Genomic DNA, 19,106 nt, shown 5'->3' on the forward strand with positions numbered 1-19,106 from the left:
TCCTCCATATAGTATAATGCACTCGCCATAGTCCTTAATATGGTATAATGCACTCCCCATAGTCCTTTATATAGTTTAATACACTTTTCATAGTGCTCAGTATAGTATAATGCACCCCGTAGTCCTCCATATAGTTTAATGCATACCCCATAGTCCTCCATATATTATAATGTACTCCCCATAGTCCTGCATATACAGTATAATGCACCCATAGTCCTCCATACAGTCCATTTGACTCCACATAGTCCTCCATATTGTATAATGGGCTTAAGCTGAGGCCTGAAAATGATCGAGGAACAATGGACAAGGCTAATGAGATGAATCAGTATTTCAACAGATTTAGCAGTACATGTGTAATACCAACTGATAGTGGATGGGAACTGGGTGCAAATTCTGCAACATCGATATTGAAGGATGAGCAGACTAATTTTAGAGTATCCGAAAATGATGTGAGGAGGCAGTTTAAGTCACTTAACATTGGTAAAGCTGCAGGACCTGATGGACTCAGCTCACGTGTCCTTAAAGTTTGTGCAGACCTGCTGTGTACTGTCTTTACACGCCTATTTAATGGAAGTCTACAAACACAGAGGGTACCAGTGTTATGGAAAACTTCCTGTCTGGTGCCGGTACCCAAGACTTCTTCTCCTGCAACCCTAAATGACTATCGTCCTGTAGCCTTAACATCTCATGCTATGAAGGCCTTGGAAAGATTAGTGCTTTCTCACTTAAGACCGAGGGTTAACGCTTTTATCGATCCCCTTCAGTTTGCCTACCGACATAGATTGGGGGTGGATGATGCTATCCTTTCTCTGTTACATAGGGTACATTCATTTCTGGAGATTGACGGAACCACGGTGCGAGCGATGTTCTTCGATTTCTCGAGTGCATTTAACTCCCTGCAGCCACTTTTACTACACAAAAAGATGACTGATATGAAGGTTGAGGAGGGGATGAGAAATTGGATAACTGACTACCTATCAGATCGGCCACAGTTTGTACAGATGGGAGCAGTGGTGTCAAGCAGATTATTGAGCAGTGTAGGTGCCCCCCAGGGAACGGTGCTTGCGCCCTTTCTATTCACACTGTATACTTCAGACTTTCAGTATAAATCTGAACTTTGCCACCTTCAAAAATTTTCGGATGACTCTGTGGTTGTGGGATGCATTAGGGGAGATCAGGGGGATGAGGAATATAGAAGGGTGGTGTCGAATTTCGTGGATTGGTGCAATGGTAACTATCTACAACTAAATGTTAAGAAAACCAAGGAGTTGGTGGCCAACTATAGCAGGATAAAGATGGAATGCTTACCGATCACTATTGCTGGTCAGGAGGTAGAGCAGGTGGAGAGTTACAAATATTTGGGGGTCCATTTGGATAGTAAACTGGACTGGAGATGCCACTCAGAGTTTGTCTACAAGAAGGGGATGAGCAGATTGTATTTCCTAAGGAAACTGAGGCCTTTTAATGTGTGTAGCAAAATGTTAGAAATGTTCTACCAATCTGTGGTGGCAAGTGCCATCTTTTTTGCAATCACGTGCTGGGGTAGTAGTGTGCGGGCCTCTGATGCTAATAAGCTGAATAAGATTATTAAGAAGGCAAGTTCTGCTGTCGGCTGTAATCTGGACTCTTTTGGGGAGGTAGTGGAGAAAAGAACTCTGAAAAAGTGTATGACAATTATGAACAATAATGCACATCCACTATATGAGCTATTCATGAGACAGAAGAGCACCTTCAGTAACCGGCTTATACTTCTGAGGTGTAAGAAGGAAAAATATAGGAAATCGTTTGTGCCAACTGCCATGGGAATGTACAACAATAACACTAGGGTTAAACCACCAAGGTGAATGTCTACTTATTTCTCTACATTTCAGTTCACTCGTTGTGTATGTCCTATTCTAATGTATAATGTATAATGTTCTTCTGTCAACTCCACTGTCATGTCAACTATGTAATTCCTTTATGATTTTTATGATTTAAGTCGTGCTGCTGTGATACCATAATTTCCCACGGGATCAATAAAGTGTATCGTATCGTATCGTATCGTAATGCACTCCCCATAGTCCTCCATATAATATAATGCACTCCCCAGAGTCCTCCATATAGTATAATGCACCCCCATAGTACTGCATATAATATAATACACTCACCATAGTCATCCATATAGTATAATGCATCCCATAGTCCTCCATATAGTATAATGCACTCTCCATAGTCCTCCATATAGTATAATGCACCCCGTAGACCTACATTTAGTACAATGCACTGTCCATAATCCTCCATACAGTATAATAATGAGCCCATAATCCTCCATATAGTACAATGCACTCCCCATAGTCTTCCATATAGTATAATGCATGTCAAAGTCATCCATAGAGTATAATGCACTCCCCATAGTCCTCTATATAGTATAATGCACCTCATAGTTTGTTATGATCTGGTGGCCTTGGAGCAGCATGAGACGTACTCTGGAGAAGGTGGTCCCTGTACTGACCGCAAACCCTGAACCTAGCAGCGCAACTAGAAGTAGCCGTGGGGGGTACCTAACACTCCCTAGATCCCTCGGCACAGCCTAAGATCTACCCCTAAAGACAGAAACAGGAAACCTATCTTGCCTCAGAGAAAATCCCCAAAGGATAGATAGCCCCCCACAAATATTGACTGTGAGAGGAAAGGGAAATAACATACGCAGATATGAAATCAGATTTTAGCATAGGAGGCCATACTAGCTAAAAAGAAAGAATAGAACAGAGTACTATGCAGTCAGTATGAAAACACTAGAAAATATCCACCGCAGAAAATACGGATCACCACATCTGACTAAAGACATGGGGGGTATATCTGCATCTCCAGAGAAATAGCTAGGCTGCAAAAAATCCTTCACAGACCAAGCTGGACAAGACAAAAACATGAAAATGCACAGAACTGAAGGTCCACAGCAGGTGGACAGCAAAAACAAAGCCAGGACTTAACTTTGTAGAAAAGCACAGCAAACTGGAGAGACCAGCAGGGAAGTGAATCCTTCAAGAACAATGGACAAATGGCCCTGACTAAAGGATCCAGCAAAGCTATATACCCCAGTCAGTTTTGCAATTAGTAGATACACCTGTCCACTCCGGCAGTCCAGGCACAACTGCATTACCCTCTACAACCACCGGAGGGAGTCCAAAAGCTGAATTCACAACAATAGTCCCCCATTTAGTATAAAGCACCCCATAGTTCTCTATACAGTACACTGCACTTCCCATAGTCCTCTATATAGTATTATGCACTCCCTATAGTCCTCTATATAGTATAATGCGCTCCCCATAGTCCTCCATAAAATATAATGCACCCTCCATAGTCCTCCAGATAATATAATTCATCCCCATAGTACTCTGTATAATATAATGCACTTATCATAGTCCTCCATATTGCATAATGCACCCTATTGTCCTTCATATAGTATAATGCACTCCCCATAGTCCTCCATATAGTAAAATGCACCACATAGTCCTACATATAATACAATGCTTTCAATAGTCCTCCATACAGTATAATGAGGAGCCCATAATCCTCCATGTAGCATAATGCACTCCCCATAGTCGTTCATATAGTATAATATACCCCATAGTCATCATAGAGTATAATGCACTCCTCATAGTCCACCATATAGTATAATTCACTCCCCATAGTCCTTTATACAGTATAATGCACCCCATAGTTTTCCATATAGCATAATGCACCCATAGTACTCCATATAGCATAATGCACTTCCCATAGTCTTCCATGTATTATAATGCACTCTCATAGTCCTCCATATAGTATAATGCACTCCCAATAGTTCTCCATATAGAATAATGGCGCCATAATCCTCCATACATTATAATGCCCCCATAGTCCTCTATATAGTATAATGCACTCCCCACAGTCCTCCATATAGTATAATATACCCCCATAGTCCTCCATATAACATAATGCACTCCACATAGTCCTCCATATAGTATAATGCACTCCACATAGCGTCCATATAGTATAATGCACCCCATAATCATCTACAGAGTATAATGCACTCCCCACAGTCCTCCATATCATATATTGCACCCATAGTCCTCCATATAGTATAATTAACTCTCCATAATCCTCCATATAGTATAATACTCTCTCCATATTCCTCCACAAGTATAATGCACTCCCCATAGTCCTTGATATGGTATAATGCACTCCCCATAGTCCTTTATATAGTTTAATACACTTGTCATAGTCCTCCATATAGTATAATACACGCCCCATGGTCCTTAATATAGTATAATGCACCCCACACAGTATAATGCATCTCATAGTCCTCCATATAGTATAATACACTCTGCTTAGTCCTTCATATAGCGCAATGCACTCCCCATAATCTTCCATACAGAATAATGCACTCCATATAGTCATCCATGTAGTATAATGCACTCACCATAGTGCTCTATATACTATAATACACTCCCCATAGTCCTCCACGCAATATAATGCACTCCCCATAGTCCTCCATATAGTATAATGCACTCCCCATAGTCCTCTTTGCCATATAATGCAGTCCTCCATACAGTATTAAACATTAAACACAATTAAAAAAAAGTTAAATACAATACTCACCTTTCCTCCTCGTTCTCTCACTACTCCGGTCTCTGCAACGAGCGCTCTGAAGCGCTACACATCTCAACGCTGAAGCGTCAGACGCCAAAGAAGAATGATGGAGGAGGGCGCATCAGGTGACACTTCTGATTTCATCATTGTTTTCAACTGTATTGGCATCCAAGATTCCGATACAGTTGAATGTGCAATGATGGGCGGGGGCAAGGGAGGACCCAGGGCTTATGCTGGCACTGGGCACCTCGGCTCACGGGTCCCATAGTAGCCTTGTTGCCTACCGCCATTGGTAGTACGCCACTGCTTCCTAAGGGATTATTTCAGGTACATGCCAAAATTCATCCAAATTTAGTAAATGAAGGGTGCTTCCTGGTGGAACGTGCTCACCATGCCTCATGTTTTTTTCATTTGTCACTATGAATGAAGTATCTTTTGAATTAGGGTAGAAAAACGTTTGAGTGCTTAACTAACAAGGCCCATACTGTAGTATAACATTACAGGACACACAGAGGAAGCAATTTATGAGTAATCAATCAGGGAGGGAAACGCGTGGGCGCTTGTATTCTATCCTGGACTTCCAGCAAGTGAAGGAGTTGTTGTAGCATTTTATTTTTCTAAACTCAGGGCAATGTTAACTACCTGAAGGCATCAGAAGTTCATGAGTTCACTGCGGTCGATGATTCCGTAGGCCTTCCTACTACAAATATTATATTATTATAACTGAGGACATCAGATAGGGTCATGGGGAAAACTTAATCACATTCCTGTGGTTATATCAACTTAAGTAAAAGAGGGCACCAGTAAACTTTACATGGTACAAAGAACAGAGGAAGAATTAATGTGGTTATATTGCATTGAAAAAAAAAATGGAAAGAAGGGAACTTGAAAAATAGTATTCATCATGACATCCATTCCATATACTGAAATAGGGGCGTAGGTCAGGGTTGCCAACTTAATTTTTTCTGCACAGTTTCTCAAAAATAACGGACTGATCTCTTTTTTTCCAGAGACATTGGATGATCACAATAAATCATTAAGACTGTAAGTGATACATGTCTACAGACCGCAAACCTTATATCAAGACATTCGCTGCCTTCACTGTGAACCGTAAAAGTGTGATAAATATGGAAACAATAATTATCTTTAAAAGACTCTCCAGCTTAAAAAAAAATCATGAACACGTGTTTTTTTTTTTTACGGACATGGGAAAACTCTGGTGCAGATGTAGGGAGTGCAAAGGTGTAGATACAGGGGGTGCAGAAGTAGCAGTTGTTCTAAATCCTGGTACCTAAGGGGGCCCATAGGCTACTCTGCTACCAAATTAAAGGCCAGTGATAAAGTGGCACAAGGTGGGGGGTTGTGGCAGATTTTGCATTGGAGTGTTATAATAAATCTGCTTCTTAATCTCTCTCTACTTATTCTCCTGAGGATTATATGTTGCTATACATTGCAGGGCATTTTGCTATCATGGCCAGTCATAGGCATGCAGGATAACATTTCACTTCCCGCTACAGAAGAGTCGCCCCTGCCCATAATACCTTTATATACACTGTTTCACTGTTTATGTTCATTATACGGTTTGTCTTTATAAGATATTTTATAGGTATCTATACCTATAAACATGCACTCTCAATTTCACCAAGCATTCATGCATTACTAGGTGGGAGAAGAAAAATAATCTGCTGCCAGACCGTTCGAGCGGAGATTTATCTTCTTTGAGAAAAGATGGATTGTATACTGAAATTCAACATGCCGATTCTTCTTTCTACCTGACATCATCTGTTGCATTTGGGGTGGCAGCCATGGGCAGGGTTCTTGTCTCTTATGCCCTGGCATGTTTCATGAAGGTGGAAGCCCTGGCTGGGTGTGTGGACTTGTGCTGAGAGGGAACTATACCTGTGCAGGCCGTTTGTAACCGATGTTGTTGGTTTGCCAGGGCCAGATGTTTCACAATTCAATGAAAGAGATGATCATTCAAAAATAAACATTTTACTGAATGGGAACTTTGTAGGGAATATGTACAAGAGATAGCGAGTACACAGTTTCCTTTACAATTAGAAGCAATTTCCACACAATTTCCTTCTTTCTTTTCTCTATTGTTTTTTACCTTGACCTTTCCTCTTTACTTGTCCTCTGTTTCCACTGTTTCTTTCCACTTCACCACAACCCAACTCAAAACGACAGTCCTGTTTAGCAAGAGTCATTTACTTAAGCAACAGCTCCGCATCTTCTTTCCCCATAGGGTGCCAATATGGACAGTCCTCTAATACTGATGCTCTGGAACTCCCGCCCAGGCACTTTACTCATCTTACGTACTCAATCCTGTTTAGGCCCATTACATTCTCTGTGCCATTCTGCTATGCGTCCTCTCCCAAGACCTGTCTTCGGTAGATCACTCTGTCTATCATTCACTTTTGCTCTGGATCTTGCTATCTCTTTGCTTTGGTCTACTCTCACCTCAGAGACACCCCAGAATGCGTCTCTGCTCACATTGGACCTCAGGTCCTCTCTCTATGTACTCCATTCAATATGTTACTCACTACCAGGAAGTAGTCTCTGATATTGTTACATTGGCCATTCCTCTCTGGGGTAGACCCAACTCTTGACTCTCACTGTCCCTGTCAGCTGCCTGTTGCTGGGCAGAATACAGCTTTATTACTAAGAATGAAAATCATTACACATACAAACATCTTTAACGCATAACAATATTCACATTACACAGCACAACATCACATAACATTATGCTTGATCCTTCAAGTGGGAACATTGTCAATATGTCCATCTGCTTACACATATATGTAGTTAGCTGATCCCACAGAATCTGCTGATTAGGATGACTTGTCTGTAATTTCAAAAACATTTCAAAAACCTGACCGGCACATCCAAACATAGACTAAGTGTGAACAGGTGCTGAACCTAGAGTCGCCAACTCGTATATAGTTAAGTAAATAAGGCAGCACACTGCAGCGCTAAAACATGTAAACTTGAAAACACGAAATTTGAACTGCATTACTGCACTAGAAATATGAAAAATGAGAGCTTTTAGCGCATAAAAATGGCCAATTTTATGTGTACCTGGTAGCCCCTTTATGGCATCTCTCTTATACCAGGTCCTAAAACTTGCCTTACCTCGCTGAGAATAAACGTCTCCATCTGAATGGGTACATGTGAAAACCTCTTCCTAGACTAAAATTCTCTCTCTCTGTGGAGGGGTATTGGACCTGCAGTAATTAAAACACCTGAAGCTAGGAGGTGGAGTGCACAATCAGAAGGCTAAAGAATACATTTCAAAAACCTGACCGGCACATCCAAACATAGACTAAGTGTGAACAGGTGCTGAACCTAGAGTCGCCAACTCGTATATAGTTAAGTAAATAAGGCAGCACACTGCAGCGCTAAAACATGTAAACTTGAAAACACGAAATTTGAACTGCATTACTGCACTAGAAATATGAAAAATGAGAGCTTTTAGCGCATAAAAATGGCCAATTTTATGTGTGCCTGGTAGCCGTCATTTACTTAAGCAACAGCTCCGCATCTTCTTTCCCCATAGGGTGCCAATATGGACAGTCCTCTAATACTGATGCTCTGGAACTCCCGCCCAGGCACTTTACTCATCTTACGTACTCAATCCTGTTTAGGCCCATTACATTCTCTGTGCCTTTCTGCTATGCGTCCTCTCCCAAGACCTGTCTTTGGTAGATCACTCTGTCTATCATTCACTTTTGCTCCGGATCTTGCTATCTCTTTGCTTTGGTCTACTCTCACCTCAGAGACACCCCAGAATGCGTCTCTGCTCACATTGGACCTCAGGTCCTCTCTCTATGTACTCCATTCAATATGTTACTCACTACCAGGAAGTAGTCTCTGATATTGTTACATTGGCCATTCCTCTCTGGGGTAGACCCAACTCTTGACTCTCACTGTCCCTGTCAGCTGCCTGTTGCTGGGCAGAATACAGCTTTATTACTAAGAATGAAAATCATTACACATACAAACATCTTTAACGCATAACAATATTCACATTACACAGCACAACATCACATAACATTATGCTTGATCCTTCAAGTGGGAACATGGACAATATGTCCATCTGCTTACACATATGTGTAGTTAGCTGATCCCACAGAATCTGCTGATTAGGATGACTTGTCTGTAATGTGTATGGACACTATAAGTTCACTCCTGCCTACTATTATTATCTATGCACCCAAATTTTGTTCAAATCTGCCCAGATTGAGATTCAGCCGATTCACTCAGATTCATCCAGGAAATTCTACTTACCGTATATTATAACAATATGTTATCAAATTGATTTAGCTCCTCACCTGTCTCTATTATGACTCTATATCTAGGCTGTGTCGCGCTCTTGAGACAGCGCTTCTATGGATGTCTGTACTAAACCAGTACTCACACAATGAAACTTCATCAGATAGCTTGACTCGACTGCAGAGGAACGTATGAAGATTCCAGAAGAAGTTTATTCTCAGGCTGAATTCTTGAATTATGAACAATAGTAACAGCAGAAGCTGCAACAACTGCAATAGGTAAAAAGACAATTCTGAAGCATTGATGTACCGAGATGAACTTCAGACGAAGATGGTTGACAAACACTAACTGAGGAAAATGGGAGGGGTTTATTACATCAGAGTTGGGCTACAGGGAGAGAAACGGGACAAACTTCTAAAAGGCAAACTGATTGCAAAGCAGAATATTAACAACAATACAATGATACAACACTGTATGATTCCCAAGTCATGGGACATGACAGTAACTGCCTGGTCAGCTACTGGCCCAAAATAATACCTTTTTTTGCATAGGTCTGATGTGCCAATCATGAGGAATCTAGTGTACAAGCACTTGGAAGAAGTATTGACACCCCCCTGTGCACTCCCAGACAGATTTGCATATGGCTTCCATACCAGATTTCACATGACTGGCACATCGGATCTCTATAGAAAACTTTTAATTTTTATTGAAGGACAAGCATCTACACAGCCTTACCACTACTCCCAGATATAAAAATGAGCTGGAAATTATTAGTACAAGTGTTAATATTAATTTTATTAAGGATGATGCACATTTGTAGTGGTCCGTGGGGGTCATTCTGAGGTCTACAAAATGGTTAAATGATTTGAATATGTATTACTTCAGTATACATGGATCTGTACACATTACATAGCTTTTCTCTTCTACACGGATCCACCCACCAATCCATCCCGGTTGACCACCCTTTAAGTTATTACTGTCAAGTCAGTAGCATAACTACTTAGTATCTCATCAAGTCTTAGACTTGTAGTCACCCAGGCTTCACTTTATTGCTCCCCATAGCCGGGTTTCCACATAAAAGTGGAGTCCTAGGAAGCAGAGATTAATATTTGTAAAAGCTTCCATTCATTTCTGTCCGGTTACTGGACGTGGCTTTTTCCTCCCCATCCTGACATTGTTGGTGTGTTATTGTGAGGCTCCGCTCTACATAAATACTCTCTTTTAAGTATTTAAAACCTTTTATTTGCAGAAGCACTTAACGCAGCTAGAAAGTGGGAAACATTTGAAGTCTGATTTCCTGTTTCTTCTCAAAATGTTTTTCATTTTTAACAGATTCAGCCAACTCCCGTCCATCGCTGGAGCCGTGAAATGCTTAATCAAACAAACTGAAGCACAGAAGCCTCATTCTGCCCGAGCCGCCGCCGAGTATTAAACCTGACCGGCAAACATACCGAACTGTGTGTCTCATATTAAACACATCTCAGGGAAATGCCAGCTTGTCTCAAGACTCCGACCTCAAGAAGACACAAGGCGCAGGAGACCGCCTGATTCTCTCCATCTATGGAAATTAATAAATGCCTATTTTATTATATAAGGCATTCTTGTAAGACTGCGGCAGACATCCTTCCGTCGTTTTCTCAGAAATGTATTGTGCTTTAATCAAGATTCTCCCCAAAAGCCTTTCTCATAGAAACAAACAAAATTAGGAGCTTTAGAGCCGATAATAAGTTTTCCGTTCATAGCAGGACAATAATCCGTTTTATTAACCTTGTGCATGCCACAGATTATTATTACAAAACTGAATTTCTGATTCTCCACTTCGGACATTTCCTACTTGTCGGAAGGGATCCTCAACAACAAACTGATCACAAAGTGTCTCGCTATAATCAAGTCGGATCCTCAGTTACTTTGCAGCTTCATAAAGGGGTAATGAAACATTACACAGTTGTAATTCATACGAATGGGTTGTCTGTGTAATGCATGATAAGGCCTCCAAAAAAGTAGATGATCATTGTAACCATTCTCCATTCTGACAACGAGATGAGGATCCTTTATTAACTATAAAAATTCTTCAGCATATTTTCCTCGACACCTTGCCTCATTACTCTATTATTCAGCCTGGGAATGTATGATTACATTAACAGATGAGTGTTACAATTCAAGTGTTTAAATTTGGACCTGGGTCCTCACTTGTATGTTGAACAGATGTATGGGCCATTATAAAAGCATGGATCTTCACAGTCCCCCCCCCCATGTAATAATATCTCCTGTCCTGTCTCCTTCCTGTAATAATGTCCCATGACTTGGCCCCTTCCAGTAATACAGCTCCCCTCCCGGCCCCTTCCAGGAATCATGTCCCTTTTCTATGCCCCTTTCTTTAATAATGCCTCCACATCCAATAACAATGTCCCACATCCTGGGCCTTTTCCTGCTGTAATGGCCACCATTCTGGATCCCTTCCTGATATAATGCCCCCCCATTGTTCCCATTCTATAACAATGTCTACCTGATATAATGTCCCCAATCCTGGGCCCCTTCTTGATATACTGTAATGCCCCCCATCTTGGGTCCCTTCTTGATATAATGTCTCTCATCCTGGGTATTTTCCTGATATAATGTCCCCCATCAGTGGTCCCCTTCCTAGTATAACGTCCCCCATCCTAAGCCCCCTTCCAATTATATAATGTCCCCCTTCTGGCCAATGTCAGTAATAACGTCCACTCTTCTGACCCCTTCCTGTAATTATTCCCCCTTCAATCCTAGACCCCATCCCATAAACAATGTCCTCCATCCTAGGCATCTTCCAGTAATAATGTCCCTTGTTCTTCTCCAGGCAATGCATGTCGTCAATTGGCATGGACCCGGTGACGGTTGCACCCTCTGCGACCATGATCATTACACCTTTTGGTGTTTCCCTACGGAGACTGACCTCAGTGTGCATATGAAAAGGTCTTAAATAATTAGGAGACCTATTGGGCAGTGATGTCAATAGTGTGAATCTCTGTGGAATATGTTGGTGCTGTATAACCATTGGGAATAAATAATACACCTATTACTAAAGCTATTCTGTAATCGGATAGCAAACTACTGCTCCATTTTTCCCCACTGTCTTCTCCATCTTTGGTGCCTGTTATCAGATATCAATGACTTAAGGGTATAGCTGGCAGGAGACTGGTGGATCACACGCTTGGATGCCAAAAAGTGGACACCAACACACCATTTTGCCTTATCCATGGTATCTGTCATGTCGGACGCTGTTCACACTAGGGCGTCCGACATACAGCGGTAATTCCACATTTGTCCACTATACGCTCAGTGGTGCCGGCTAGATTTTATTCAGGTTATCCAGGGTTAATCTGGCTGGTAATCTGGTTGGAGGCTGGGTCACTCCCGTGGCCTTTAAATAGTCATTCTGGACTTTGGGCGTCGCCGATTATAGCTTGTGTCTTGTGCCTGGTGATCTCAGTCTGCAGTGGTGGTCTAGGAGTTGAAGTATCGTATCTGGTGGTGTATTATCCTTTGTCCTATTTCTCCTTCCTATATTTGGGTTTAGTTTTGCCCTGTGCACATTATAGTGTTTTCCTGTGTGTCTGCGGCGAGGTGCGTTTTTAGTTTTCCCTGTCTGTACTTTCTGTGTAGGTTGGTGTGTGGTCTTATCACTGGGTGGCAGTTCGAGGTTTCAGCATAGGGCTGAAACAGGAGTCAGGGTCAGGCCTGGCGACCCAGACAAGCACACCATCAGTGTAAATTCTGGGAGAGGGACAGACAGGGTTTTCCCTAGTCTGAGGGATATCGCAGGGGCCCGGGTAATCAGCTTTAGTCTACCCAATACCCCCGTGACAGTATCTAGATATAAGACTAGGGCACCAAACTATATTTTGTGCCCTGAGTATAAGAAACCCAAGCTACAACTTTGCAAAAGCTGTGAAGTTTAGGGCTCATTCAGACGTCAGTTTTTCATCATACTGTATTTCACAGATAGCACTCGTACCTATTATTGTCTATATCAGTGTTTCTCAACTCCAGTCCTCAAGACCCCACAACAGGTCATATTTTCAGGATTTCCTTAGTATTGCATAGGCGATGGAATTAATGCTTGAGCAGGTGATGAAATTATTACCTGTGCAATACTAAGGAAATCCTGAAAACATGACCTGTTGTGGGTTCTTGAGGACTGGAGTTGAGAAACACTGCTCTGTATGGTAGTTCACCTGTCCAATTTTTTGCTCGGTCTGAGAAGTCTGCACAAAAGCATAGAGACTTGTTCGATACTGATCCGCTGAGTGTTGGATCAACCTTGCTAATTGTTAGTACATTGATCCGTGAAAAATCGGATGCCATCCTTACCATGTCTATTTTTCACAGACTGTTTGACAGGAGAAACTGGAGAAACATTTTTCCCGTTCGAAAAAAATCTGATGTAGCTTGGACCAAAGTCTCATGAAAATCTGATAAAAAAAATCTGATGAAACTTGGATAATTTTTCTCGTTAAAAAAATGACTGACGTCTGAATGAGCCCTCATTCTGCACATCATTGATATTCGCTAATTACAACAACCGGAAATATAAAAATAATACAAGATTACTGCATAAACTAGAAAGACTGACGGCCAAAACAGGGAGAAGGGGGGTGAATAATACATAGGCACATAAATTGTTGACCACAACTGTCTCCACTAGGACTAGTGGCACGTACACCAAATCTAGCCATAAGGCTGCAGTCTCCAAATGTAGTGCCAAAAGAGTACTTTTCACCTCCATCGGGGTACAATGCACCATATATTTTTTTCTTTCTGTACTGGAAAATGCAGGCTATTGCTTTCCTATACACTGGGCAACTGCAAAAGAGAAAAAATCTGTATATAGCAAACCTAGTTGAATTTAATTAAAGTACAATATGAAATTGTGCATTTGGACATTTTCTCATGATAAGCATTCCTCATACATCCTGTCTTCAAATTTCCAAATCTTTCGCTTACTGACTGTTATCTTATAAATTGCATTTTTGAAGTTTTTTTTTTTTAAATTTCTCTGGTGGATGTGAGACATTAAGGTTGGTCTTACTCGTAAATACATGGCGTTGGAGTTTCCATCTTTATGAGCCTGTTGGGAGACACCCACTCAGACCCCACAATAAAATGTATATGTTTTCTATCTGTTCCTTCTTCCTGACACATGAAGATGGAGCCAAGAGTTACACAATAAGTGCCTTCATTTTGATTTTTTTTGCATTGAATTAATACCAGCCCACACAGCCATAGGTCATCCTGCAACAATAATGTGCAACAAAAATCCACATAGATTTTATAATATTTGGCAACGGGCTTCAATTGAAAGGATAATGTTGTTTTCTTATCTTTATTCATTCGACATCTGGAACTATTTTGTGATGTTATTGTTTATTAGGACCGCACCACCCATCTTTTCAGAGATTTGATGCAGTAGAAAAAAGGATAAAGCCACTGTAATAAGTTGATTATTTTCTGGATTTAGCTACATGTATGTGGAATGCTATACATAAAGAGGTCAGTCAATACAGTATTACCAAACTGTAACATATAACCCAGCAACATCTATTGTGCTAAAACACAAGCCTGCAGCTGTTGTGTATTCCAATATGCCCTTCTCAAGCCATTCGATGCAGCTACTTCAGCAGTTCCAAATGTCTCTGTCTGCAATCTATGGTTTTTCAAATATATTTATGGCCATGTCCTCAGATGGGCACTACTGTAAGTCCAGTGTTCCTAATTCTTGAAGATTCCAAATGGAACTTCACATCAAAATGCTTGGTTAAGGTTACTTTCACACTAGCGTCGGCCCGACGTACCGATGCTAGCTGTGAAAAAAAAAAGAACAACGGGGGCAGCGGATGCAGTTTTACAATGCATCCGCTGCCCCATTGTAAGGTCCGGGGAGGAGGGGGCGGAGTTCTGGCCGCGCATGTGTGGTCGGAAAATGCAGAACCGACGGACAAAAAAACGTTGCATGGAATGTTTTTTTGTCCCGACGGACTACAAAAACACGACGCATCCGTCGCACGAAGGATGCGACGTGTGGCAATCCGTCGCAATGCGTTGCTAATGAAAGTCTATGGAGAAAAAAACGCATCCTGCGGGCAACTTTGCAGGATGCATTTTTTCTCCACAACGAAGCATTGCGACGGACGTTGCCCGACGCGAGTGTGAAAGTAGCCTAACTCTATTCATTAGTGTGAGTGCCAGACATTCCTGGCTGGATAGAAAGAAAGGAGATCCACAGATAAATTGCAGAGCTGGTTTGCATAGAAAAGTCTCCCAAAAGATATAGTGCAAAAGGAGAAATGCAGTGTATTGGGTCGACGCATTTCAGCTCTATGATCAAGACAAAACTACAGAAGACGCTAACAAGCAAAGTTGTCTGCTATAGGGCCTCTTTCACACTTCCGTCTTTTAGCTCCCATCAAAATCCGTCGATTTTTGAAAAAACAGGATCCTGCAAATTTTTATTAGCGATGGATTGTGACGGATGGCCATCCGTTTCACCCGTCGTACACTGGATCTGTCGGAAAATTGCTGTACGTCGGGCTGAGAAAACGTTCAGAGTAACATTTTTTCACGTCGGAAAATCGCTCAGCGACGGATCCTGCGCTGCCCGTCGTCGGCTATAATGGACGCCTATGGACGCAGGATCCGTCGTTGACCGTCAAAAACAGGAATCCAGCGATGTATCCCATTTTTGTATTTTGAGCATGCCTGGAAGGATTTTCTAGTCAGGGGAAAATCTCTCTCTCCAGAATTTTATACATTGAAATTCGGGCAGCGCTTAGTTCAACGCATCCGTCAGAAAACTGGATGTGTTACGTCCATTTTTCACTATTTTTAAGACATCCGTCGATACGTTACATCGACGCATTCTGATGGCCGCCTGCCGAAGGAAGTGTGAAAGAAGCCTTAGAGTCTTCTGTAGTTTTATCTTGATAAAGGAGCTGGTACAGCTTTGAAACGCAGCGACTCGAGCTTTTCTCCTTTTGCACCATATCTTGTGTGATGACTTTTCTATGCAAAACAGCTCAGCAGTTTATCCATGGATCTCCCTTCTTCAAAACCATTATTCTACTGAGGATTTATCTTTTACACATGGAGCAACAGCAACTGAACATACACCCCATAGAGGGTGTTGTGCCTGACACAACCCATAAAGGTGAGCATAATCCCACCGTCTTCTTTTCTCTTGTTTCAAACTGTACAACCCTATGTGTGAGTGGAGCGCCCCCAGACACAGGGCCACAGGTTACTCGGTACCGGTCCTCTCTGTCTCAGTTCTGGGGTTGTCACGGTGGCTGGACCCGGTCCGTGACCCTGCTAAGGGGCATCCAATAAAAGGGGTGATGGTAGTTTGTCAAGGTTTCGTGACGCCACCTGTGGTGTTCGGTCAGGGCGACCGACGCTGCTTGGGGTCCACTGGGGTGATGTGATGGCAGCTAGATGGTGAACCTTCCCACAGGTAAAGTATGTCCCCAGGGCTTCCCAGTAAGGTGGATGGTGATGGTGTGAGGTGCAGTCAATAACGAGGACACAAGGTTGCAGTCTCTTTACCTCTTTACTGAAGACTTCAGGATCTGCAATCCAGAGCACAGGGCTGTCTGAGACCGGCCGGTCCGAAGGCACATCCAGGGTTCCCTTTGCAGGTGGAAATCGTTGCCTACCACTAGCGCCTGTGTGTTGTAGTGCTTCCCTGCTGAGCATTCGGGATAGTCCTCACAACTTCTATTCTCGTTCTTTCTAATTCGTTCCAGTTCTTTCTAGTTCTCCGTCCCCCAGGTATGTTATGGCTAGGACGCACCCGTTTGACGGGAAGGCTCGGACTTCTTCCGGGACCCTAGAGACGCCCCTCTCCACGCGTTGCCCCCTATGTCTGCTTAGGTGATGTAAGGTAGACAGCCAACCTATAATTAACTGTCCTGCGGAGTTTGAAGTAAGGCATAGTCAGTTACTTCCTCTGTGTTCTGGCCACCGGCTACGCGCCTCAGTAGGATGTTGCCGTTCTCCGGGCACGACTCCTACTGGCTCTCCTTTGTGCTTGATCTCGTTTCTCACTGTCCACAATATCCTTCGCTTCGTGTCTCTTTCTTAGGATACCGCCGCGGTTGGTGCAGGCGCGGTTCCGTAACATTCTGTTCTAGTCGCTAGGTACCTGCCAGGTTCCCACGCCTGACAGGGACCCCCCTGAATATTCCCCGCAACACCCCCTGCCACAGGATGTTGCCTGGACAAAACACAGTCAGCTTCTGCCTAACTTCCTATCCAACCCCTAGTTTTATCAGTGTGAGGAGTGGCCTAGTAAATAAAACCTTTTGCTCCCCCTAGTGGCCGGAGTGTGAAGTATAATGTGTGCTGGTGATACCTGGTCAGATGAACTCCTTTAGTGCCATCAGACATACCATCACTCCCCTTAGTAGCAGAGCAACGTTACTGCAATGACCAAGCCTCTGGGGCGCTGCACTAGTGGTCCTCATTTCAGCTCACATCAACGCATCCCTGGTTGACATGGAATACATTCATTTATTTTTCTTCAGTCATTTAGCGGCCTCCCCTTCTAGAGACAGCTGAGATATGTCTTACCAGACGTACAGGTGGTTTACTTTTGTTTTCTCTTGTAGATTTCCTTGGTTCTGTATGTGAGTTTGGTTGTACCTGCACACTTGTATTGACTGGGCTTACATTGATTTTAGCTATTTTTTCAACAGTCATCTGGTCACTGTCCATTTTCTGTTCTCATATCCAGTGTTGCCATCATATTAAACCGAACTAAGGATTTCTTTTTTCACACTGTATATGGATGAGGGCTATACAAAGCTTTTATCCAGCTATTAAGATGTCACATCTTTACATCTGGAGCTTGAGGGAGTTTTGTAGACAAAATTGAAAATGGGTTATCTGGGAAAATTACTTAAATCATGGCTTATACTTTCAGATAAAAAAAAAAAATATTTTCACTGTGAGACCGGAGACATTTTCTTTCCCTGATTTTTTCCATATTACTATTGACCAAATATCTATTCTGCATATATCAATCTATTCAACATCTGTTAGATAGTTTTCTAACTAGTGAACTTCCTAATCAGCTCATATTCCTATAGATATCTATCGAATTCATATCTAAAAATTCTTGTTATCGGCAGACGTTTTAATATCTTTTTTTTTTTTCTTTTTAATTTTTGCATCTAGTATTGTACATTACTTTACTGCCATCTCCTGGTACTAAATGTTCTTGCATCCACCATGCCAACAGTTCGAACAGATAACTGTTTGGGTGTGTTCACATGGAGTTTTCTGACGAGTTCCAAAATCCACTGTAAAAAAAAAAAAAAATTCACTGCCACTAGGTTCTTCAAAAGCAGTAAATTAAAAAAAACAAAAAAACATTCTCCCTCAACCTCACTGAGAGTAAATTAAAACTTTCAGATCAGAAAACAAATGGGTTCTTTAAAACCCTTCCTACCACGGCGAATTTCCTTTTTATTGTTTTAGTTTTTTCCTCCTCTTCTTGCAAGAGCCATAACTTTTTTATTTTTCTGTCCCGATAACTGTATGAGGGCTTCTTTTTCGCAGGACGAATTGAACATTTTCACTGACATCATTCATTGCATCAAGCGAAAAAAAATTCCAAGTGTTTCAAAATTGAAAAATGTGAGATTCCATAAACATTTTTTTTTTTTTCGGTACTTTAATTACCACAGGGTTCCCCAACCTGTAGCTCGCAAGGAGGAGGACAAGCCATGAAGAGGATAAGGCTGCCTCCTCCTCCTTGCTGGTGACGACATCCCTCAGGGTTGGGATGGCACGGCCCCCTGCGCGCTCACTGCCATCATGGCCATTAGGCTGGGGTCACACTTGCGAGTGTGATGCAAAAAACTCGCTCGAGTCTCTCGCATCAATACCGGCACTGCCGCCGACACTCGGTACCGGAGCGTTCAGCTGCATGTATTTCTATGCAGCCGCATACTCCGGTCTCGAGTGCCGGCGGCAGTGCCGGGTATTGATACAAGAGACTTGCGCAAGTGTGACCCTGGACTTACTAGCACTCACTGGAAAAGCCCTCATTAGTTCAGAAAGACAATTGTATGTTCCTCATTAAATACAGCACTATTAAAAAGTTTTAAAAAAAATTAAAAAAAACTCAAAGTACTTTCCAACATTTACTCCTTAGTGACAGAATCAATTTTGTACTTAAAGACCAAGCTAAT

The sequence above is a fragment of the Ranitomeya imitator genome, chromosome 6 (assembly GCF_032444005.1).
Source record: "Ranitomeya imitator isolate aRanImi1 chromosome 6, aRanImi1.pri, whole genome shotgun sequence".
Classification (NCBI taxonomy): domain Eukaryota; kingdom Metazoa; phylum Chordata; class Amphibia; order Anura; family Dendrobatidae; genus Ranitomeya; species Ranitomeya imitator.